Source organism: Lepidothrix coronata, unplaced genomic scaffold, assembly GCF_001604755.1.
Source record: "Lepidothrix coronata isolate B3197 unplaced genomic scaffold, Lepidothrix_coronata-1.0 Scaffold75, whole genome shotgun sequence".
In the NCBI taxonomy this organism is placed as follows: Eukaryota; Metazoa; Chordata; class Aves; order Passeriformes; family Pipridae; genus Lepidothrix; species Lepidothrix coronata.
Window position 1 is genome coordinate 2100348 of NW_016690255.1, and position 7894 is coordinate 2108241.

Consider the following 7894-nt stretch of genomic DNA (forward strand, 5'->3'; position numbering starts at 1 on the left):
TCTCTACATGTGCCATATCATTCACTGTGGAATGTAAAAGCTCTGGTTTATGTTTATTAGGATATAAATATTTTGTGACTTAGCCCTCTTGTATGCAACCAGCAAAAATGATTATAGCAGTTTGAATGACTGGAGCAAAATGGGATTTCAACAAATGTGAAAAAAAAAAAAGTCAAGAGTTCAGAATTTCTCTTAATTATTATCATAAATCCAGCATGAAGAGGAAAGAACAAATCTGAAACACCAGGAAGAGGAAGGGAGTGTGACTTTATCAAGAGAGGATGCATCTTAATGAAAAATCAATATAATTGTTGCGTCTCAATGAAGTTTTTGCATTTTCCTTTTGCTTTCAGAAACCTTCAAACTATCATAAAATAGATAATGAGAACAGGCAAGCTAAGAGACTTTTCTACCCTTCTTATTATCTAAATTTTAGCTTATGTATTTTACATCTGTTAAGCCAGGTTGGTTTGTTCAGTGAAGCCACTTTGTTTAGAAATCTGCATCTTTTATTTCCTGTATTTTTGTTGTACCATGTCTTTTTTTCAAAGTGTATTTGCTTTTGCTAATAGAATGCCATGACCTTCACTGATTCATTTAAGAGATGGTTGTTTGTTTTCTTTGAAAAGAATATCTTGAGCTTCTTGAATACAGTAAATAAAATAGTAGTAGATCATATTGTTTAATGCTGATGAATATGGAAATACATTGCAGCACTGGCATAGCAGTAGACGCACAGCCCCTCCCAGCTGGCAGAAGTTGCCTAGCAAAGATGTTTAGAACTCTCTGAAGGGTACTGAACATAAAGGTAAAGCCATGGAAATGCCCTTGGACACAAAAATGACTGGACTCTTAGAAGCCTCTTTTGGTTCAAGACAAGTTTTGAGTGGTGCAGCTTAGCTGATGTACAGCTTGTGTGAGCTGTATACTTCCATCTTTAACTCTGAATGTCTGCCCATGTGTATCTCAGCACAACAACAATAGCCCACTGCACAGGAGCTTTATTAGTGGTTTGCTTTTCTTGCAAAGGATGACTTCACAAACTTTCACTAGGGAAAAAGAAATGGATGGCAGAAAGCAGCAAGAGCAAGGTGGCTTCCTGGGGGCCAGGGCACCAGAATCAGACCCAGCCCCAGGCACTGGGCACCTCCCTTGGAATTGGAATGGTCCAAGGTGTGCTGGGGCATGGGTGGGCCCATGGCCAGGTGTGGTAGGATGGTGGGGAGCTGGAAATCAGCCCAGCTGGGATCTTACTGTGGCAGGAGCTGCCCGCCCCAGGGAGCTGCAATGGAGCGCTGGGTTGTGGGTAGGGTGGGAAGAGGGCTGGGCTGTGGGCACAGACAGACAGGGCTACAACAATGGAGAACACACTTTATGATGGTAAAATAATGGGAAACAAACAACATGTTACAGATACTGAAATACCACTAAAAAGGCAGTGCTATAGAATGGGATAAATGCAATGATGCAATTTGACAGGCATTTGAGATAAACCTTCATCAGACTTCTTGGTTGAAGGCATTTGGCATCACTTTTGTTTTGCCTACAGCAGTCTTCCTGATACATCCTTGTTTCATTTTAGTGTCTTGCTCTCCAGGTATTGTTTTCAGACTTGAACTATAAGGAAACCAAGGTTAAAAAAACCCCCATATTAAAATCTATAAAATTTCTGGTACGCAGGTGTAGAAACTGACATTGGATAGATTTTCTGAGGCCATATGTATCTTTAAGCCTTACTTCCTAGTTTCTCCGGAACTCCTTCCCCAAACCAGAAAAATCACAAAAGATCCTTTTTGCTGTCAAATTTCTATAGAGAACATCCAGTGAAGTGTAAAGCCCCCAACTAACACAGTAACTCATACAAACTGAGTTGCAGTCCCAGAGAAAGGAGGATACTTCAAAGACGGGTGGAAAAGAGCTGAGCCAGTTGGAAAGAAGATGTACACCACACTTTGCCAAATTATCCATATTGTACACATATAAAATATACAATCTATCAAATGCACAAACAAGTATATTAGCAGCATAAAACTATTTTGATATCTGTTTTCATGCCCAGAGTATTGCAAATAGACTGACAATATAAAGAAAATATCCAGGCACAATTACTGATGGAGGTGTTAACATTTACAGACAAAACTACATGGTGTGCAATAACTACTGTTACCTCGTGTTCAGAAAAGAGAAGTTATCTGAACTTGACTGCAAACATAAAATCTTATGCTTATAGTAATTATAAATATTTGACATATGGGGTATTGTTTTATTCTATGGCTTTTAAATTCCCAGCAGTAATTTCCACAATCTCAGTCTCAATAATTAGAGTCTTAGTTTTCAGTGATACTAGCAAGCTATAACTAATATTTGACAATTTTCCTGTGTTGGTCTATTTACCTGAAAGAAAAGAGTCACAAATATTCTTTAAAAATCTGAGTCTAACTTGCTCAAGATTGCAGAAGTTCAAGTGTTCAGAACCTTCAAACCCTGTTCCCTAAAGATTTCTTTCTGTTTCAGATTAAAGAAAATGCATAACAGATTAATGTAGGAATCTTTGCTGAAATTCCGGAAATGTCACTAAATGAGATTGCATTTGTTTCTCTGCATTTAAGGTAGAACATTAACATTTTAATCTGGGATATTAATTTTTTGGTTAGGCTATCTCTGACCTTCACTTTGAAACAGTTTTATTTATAAATAGTCCTGTGTTTTAATGAACAATATGATATGAGTTTCTGCATCTAGAAACAAACATTGTATTACCCTTCCTAGCTTTTTTTTCCCCTTCAAATATTTGATATTCCATTTGTAAAGCAGGGAAAAAAAGAGTCAACTTCAGTTTTGAGTTCAGCCACAGTTTGTTTATGTGTATTAATCTACTGGTTAAAAATATAGAGAAATTGGCTGCAGCTTGACAAAGCAGTTACTTCTGATTCAGTCTCCCTGAATGATCTCATTTTGGGGTTTTTTTCACCTAATGGAGTTCTGACCTCACTGACTTTATTTTCACTTTACATGGTGCCTTTTATGTATTGCACTGAAAGAACTTTCTGAACTTTCCCTTCTTCAAGCAAAATACTTCATGACGATATGGAGAAGTTGGACCAATAGAGAACCACAGAGTTGACTTATTTGTGGAGAATTTCGTATCAAAGATAAATATATTTTACTTTCTGCATGGACAGATAGACTGAGTCTGAAAAAAAGTGGTAGGTCTAGCCGTTTCAGGTGAAATTATTCCTGGAAGAGAACAATTTCACCTGAAACGGCTGGAAGAGAATAGGGGCCTCTGGTGGTCTAGTGGTTAGGGTGCAGGACTCTCACGCTGCGACCCGGGTTCGATTCCCAGCCCCCCGGGCAGATGGAGCTCGTCAGCCCTGTGAGGCAATCCATCTAAGAGAAGGTCACTCTAAACAAACCTACGTTCTGAGGACCTCACTGCCACTGTCCAAGCGTGCTCTGCCCCGGCAGATGAACCTCAGGATTAAAGGGTGGGCTCAGTTCAGCGCACGCTGGGTCTCACCTAAAAAATCCACTGCGCAGGCTCGAAGGGTTAATGACCTTTCCCAAATCTTCGCTCGCGAAGACTGGCCATTATTCCTGGAAGAGAATAGCTCTTTTGTACAACTAAACTTTTCAGCTGGAAAGTTGAAATAGTCATTTCACGTTTGCTTTCCAGAGATCAATTTCCATCTTAAACATACGACAACAAGGGCTGGAGGTCAAGTTGAGTACTAACCCCTTGGACCCTCCAGTACCTGGCTTCATCCTGATGCCAAACTCTAAAAAGTACAGGGACCTAAGGCACTCATCTCTTTCATTTACTACTCAGCATGAGACTTAGTGTAAGAAGTGGTTAATGGCTGAACTCCTCAGCATTCATCTTCCTGGTCTCTACTTCCTTTAAGTGGTAAAGTAAAACTGAAAGAAATATTCCTGACAAGCAACCAACAACTTAAAGAATTCTATTTCGGATATGGAAGGGGTTTAAGTACAGTTTTTCCCCTGGAAAGTTTTATATTTCTGACAGTTTTTAGTGAGAGGAAATTTCTGTTATTCGGAAGGTCCTAACTTTTCTGAGTTTTATGAAAAGCAGGTACAATTAGAGAAGTTAACCTACCTTGAAACTAAAGTAATTCACAGTAGCTACTGGAACTACTTCTTCACCTACTGCTTGCATGTTGTTTTTCTACATCTCTACACAAACAAGGACAAACTGAGAATTTTTTTTATAACACCTAATTATGACACTTACTTTACAACCTTATGTATTTACTTTTAATCTCAGAAATTTATTCTATTGATTTTGAATTTTAAAGACTTCTTATCACAACTCATAAAATTCAGTTTTAAAGTGTTCTTAATTTCTGGAATTTCATAATTAAATAACCCTGCCTTCAGTTGCTGTGCTGTCAACTGTATCCTGTTCACCTATAGAAATACAATATTTTCATTTATTTTAACAGAAGTTTTGACTGAAGAAAAGCCAAAGAGTATTCAAAGATACCTGAAATTTCAACTTTAATCTAGAAATATCTTTTTAAGCTTTTCTCAAGCATCTGAGACACCATCAACTGTTATATTTACTTCAGTATTGAGACTTTTACTATAAATCTAAAACTTATTTTTTTCTAACCCTATGAGAAAGACTTAAATCTGAAAAAAAAATTTAAACCATCTCTTTCTCATTTTATTTGAGTTACTTTTTCCCATTTAAAATCTCTAGTAAGACACGAAAGCCAACGTGCTTATGAATTTAAAAGTATGTATTTTGCTTTCTATGGTATGTTCATCAGCAAACCAGTGTTTTTTAGTCCATAGTATTTTTACCTTAATGAAGTTCAGTTTTCAGAAAGAAAAAGAAAACAGCAAAAATTGATAGTCATCTTTCAGATATAATCTGAATAACAAAGTGACCATGATACTGCTTAGACAAAGTTAGCATTCATTCAAGAACAACAGTGCTTGACAGATAACACATTTGGACAGAAAGCCACTCAGTCATGCCTCAGAGAAAAGCATAAATATCACAAATGTGGTATGTATACTCACAGTCCTAAATAAATCTATAGAAAAATCTTGTATCTTTCTATGAATGAACAACTGGATAGTTTTAATATGGTATTGAGGAATCTGGCATTGTTTTTGTATGGCTTTGGTTTTGTCCTTTTAGATCTCTTACTAGTCATCGTAATTTCAGTAGTACTTCTGAAGTTCTTTTATAAGAATTAATATTCAGAAAAAATAGAATGTATTACTACATGTATGAAATTGTTTCTAAAAGAGTTGTGTCATAATGTCTTATCTAATGGCTAAAAAATTTTTTATTATGTTACAGAAAGTAACCCAAGTAAATCACTCTCTTAATTCAGGATTATCAATTCTTCTGAAGTAAAGAAAAACTACTCCCCATTCTGAGGTAATTCTCTGTCCTCATTTTATCTTTTCAATATATAGAATTTCTCTAGTTCATGAGAATTTATTTTTCACCTATAGTATGAAGAATTAAATTGAACATTTTCCTGTCTTCTCTTTGCGTATAAATGAAAATATACTGTGATGACAACCTATGACAGAACAGTCTTAACTAAAGGATCTTTAAAAAAATACTATGAGAAATATTCTTAAATTTTTCCTAACTCTGCAGAAATCTTGATTCCTCTGACAATGAAAAAAGTTTCCTCCTCTTTCTTGCTATTAAAAATCAAAAGAAGTAGCTGAAGGACCAACTTTTCTTTCCTCAGCTTGGCTTGACAGAAACTATCTTGCCAAGCTTTCCTATGCTAAGGCACTAAAGTGTGCACAGAGCAAGGTTATACAAAGTGTTGTTTAAAATATTAAATAAAAAAAAAACAAACCAAAAAAAAACCAAAAAACCCCAAAAAACCAAAGCATAAAACAAAATAAAAAACAAACAACAAACCAACAAACAAAACAACAAAATATCACATTATTTAGGTGTCCTAGTTAGGAGAGCTGAGACCAGTTCATTACTGGATGGGTGTAACCCAAAACTGTGTATTCTATAGCCTTCCATGCCATTTCCCAGAAACTGTTATCAATGAACCATTTACACTATCTGCACATAGAGCCTGACTCCTCAGGCTATAAACTAGGTGCTAAGAGGCCTGTGAGATAGGAGTTGCTCTTGTCCTCACACCCATTGAGGAACCACCCCCCCCCACCTCCCTGAGGGAGGTACTGAGCATTCCTGCCTGAACTGGAGGATATATAATCTTGGAGTCTTGGGACCTTTTTAACCTCTCGTGGGATCCAGAGGAAGACTGCAGATCACCACTCCCAACCAGATTGCAACCACCACTTTTCAACCAGACTGCAACCATCTCGACCAGACTGCAATCACCACTCTTGACCAGACTGCAACAGCACTCTCACCAACAGGTTTTCCCCTCTCCTTTTCTTTTGGATTCAGGGGGCCCAAAGAACACCACTCTGTTCATGCCCCAGGGTGCTGGGTTATATATTTGGGTTTTGTGGGTTAAACCCAATTGTTTGTTTGTATAATCGTACTTATTGTATTATTTTATTAAATTGTTAATCTGACTTATAATCTCTCTTTGGAGTTGAGTTCATTTCCCCTGCTGGTTTACCTTTAAACCAGCACATTAGGTCATTAAAAGACTGAAATAACTGGTGATTTAACTGATGAGAAAAAATGTTGAAGCAGTCACACTCAGAAACAAATGGCCCTTTAACTAAGGCATCAAATCTTGAATAGCTCAAAAGAATGTCAAGGTGAGCCATTTGCCTAGGAGTGCATCCTATAATACATGAAGATATTGCATCTTTCCATAGAACAAATCAAATCAGATACTTCTCAAAGTTCAATAGTCATTAGTGCCAGGAACACTGGTATTATTCAATCCTACTGAAGTGTTTAGTGACAATGATAAAATACCAGCAGGCAGCAAGGGTTCACAATAGTACTTCTACCTTTTCAGGAGTACTCACTACTGTTCTGTATTTGCTGCTATTTGACAATGAACTGTGAGGTTTAGATCTCAAACAAAGGAAAAGATAGTTTCAAAATCACAAGAAAATATACAAAGGAAGGATTAACTGTAGACAGTGTAGTGGCTTACAGTTTCAAGAATACAGCTGGGAAAAATTAAAGAGTACAATGTTATGTACAGCTGATATGATGTATCAGTAAAGGAAACTGAGAATAATTCCGTGGGAGGGTAATATATTTCACCGGATATGACAGTACATAGAAAGCATGTCTTGGTCTCCATTTGAGGATGGAAGTAAAGTTGCATTTTCTTCAAAGCTGAACAGATTCCTTTTCCAGCTGTTCAAAAGGAAAGATTACATAAACCACCGAACAGAGACTGGATAAGTTTACATTTTTGTTATGTTATAGAAATATAACAGTAAAAATTTGTAGTTTCTTTCTTTACAATATCTTTCATGAATTGGGGACCAAAGTCATCAAACCTTTTTTATCTATAAAAATATTTTTTCAGCTTATTCCTTTTTTCTGGTTTTGATCATGCTAAGAATATTGCACCTGTATCCTGGAGGCTTTAGAACATCCTTGCAGAATTCAGAGTGAGATTCAGTCTCCTTTATGAAAAATTATTCAATTTCCCAACTAAGGATATTCAGAAGTGAATACGATAGTCCTAATATTGTTCTTTCAGTAATTAAGTAACTTCAGACCTAAACTAGTGCTAGGATTACACGGTTACCCATTCAATGAAGATGAAGTTTCATAACTGTGTCTAGCACTGCCCTTGCTGTGGTAGCAGCAGAGCTAATAAGACTGGCTAGCAGGCATAGCTCAGCCTCTGTGTTATTGCTTCCTAAAGGCTTCAAATCTCATGTCTTAGTCCCTTGTTCTGGTCCTGCCTTGATAGAGTGATTCTTTTCCAAT

General features: G+C 36.8%; 1 long non-coding RNA gene across 1 annotated transcript in view; it reads right to left on the minus strand.

Annotated features, from left to right (window-relative positions):
- Positions 1-1580: 1580 nt before the first annotated feature.
- The window catches only part of LOC108499547, a 13874-nt gene continuing 7560 nt past the window's right edge, over positions 1581-7894 (minus strand). The window contains exons 2-3 of the long non-coding RNA XR_001875576.1: positions 7552-7554; positions 1581-1591 (exon numbers count right to left, since the gene is read on the minus strand). This is a non-coding gene — a long non-coding RNA (uncharacterized LOC108499547). The remainder of the gene's footprint in view (positions 1592-7551; positions 7555-7894) is intronic.